At 31.0% G+C, this 1,002-nt stretch overlaps 1 protein-coding gene across 1 annotated transcript in view; it reads right to left on the bottom strand.

Annotated features, from left to right (window-relative positions):
- LOC117168976 overlaps positions 1 to 1,002 on the bottom strand; it is a 44,195-nt gene that overhangs the window by 3,553 nt on the left and 39,640 nt on the right. The gene's annotated exons all lie outside the window — the stretch shown is intronic.

Genomic DNA, 1,002 nt, shown 5'->3' with positions numbered 1-1,002 from the left:
GACTCGGGATACTTATAAGATACTACCATGATTTTTTCAGATTTTTTGGTCCAAAAATAAATTAGGCCAAAAACCGGCCTTACCGACCCTCCCCCTTTAACGACAGTTTCATTTTTATTTAACAAGATTGTACTTAAATTTAACACCATTCAACACCATTCAACATTTACAATTTCAACAGAAATTTACTTAAATTTAACTAAATTTTGAATTCAAATAAAATGTATTCACTTTTCGAAATGATCTAAATTGTATTCAATCTTAAAGTACGAATAGAATTGTTTTAAAACTTATTTACTCAGTATCTAGCAAATTTCTCTTTTAAAAGGAACCAGACGAGAAATTAATTTAATTTAACTAAACTTTATTCAATTCTTAAATTCACCTAAATTTCATTTAAATGTTGAATTTAGCTAAATTTCATAAAGTTTTTTAATTTATATTAATTTAATTTAAATTTTAAGTTTAGTTAAAAAAAATAATTTTAGAAATTTCACTGAAATTATAAAGTAAGAAAAGAATTTTTTTACATTTACTTATTGTCTCGAAATTTTAAAATGATAATAAATAGACTATTTTTAGGCTATCTTTAATTTACATATAATTAGGTAATTCAGTGTTCATAACATTTTTATCGTACAGGCTGTACAGAGCCAGGCGACCGACTCAACTATAGCAAAGATTGCTATAGCGGTGGCGAAGGCGAACGCGGGCAACAGAAAATCGCGTTCGGTTTGGAATTCAACAACTTTCGGTGTGCTCCCTGGCCCGCCCCGCACGCTAACCTGCTAGGAGGAAGCGGTTGCCATAGGAACGGTGAAAAGTTGAAGAGGGCAGCACCTCGATATAGTCGAAAATGTAGTTATATATATATATATATATAAATATATATAATTGTCAAGAATGGGATGTGCCGCATATACTGGAACTTTATATTCTCGACAATTGTTTCTGTTGCTCACTCGAGGCCTGACATGGTTCTTCTTGACTTCGAGAAGCGAA

The sequence above is a fragment of the Belonocnema kinseyi genome, chromosome 3 (assembly GCF_010883055.1).
Source record: "Belonocnema kinseyi isolate 2016_QV_RU_SX_M_011 chromosome 3, B_treatae_v1, whole genome shotgun sequence".
Lineage (NCBI taxonomy): Eukaryota > Metazoa > Arthropoda > Insecta > Hymenoptera > Cynipidae > Belonocnema > Belonocnema kinseyi.
The sequence above is the reverse complement of the archived record's forward strand: the minus strand, read 5'-3'. Positions and strand labels throughout refer to the sequence as shown.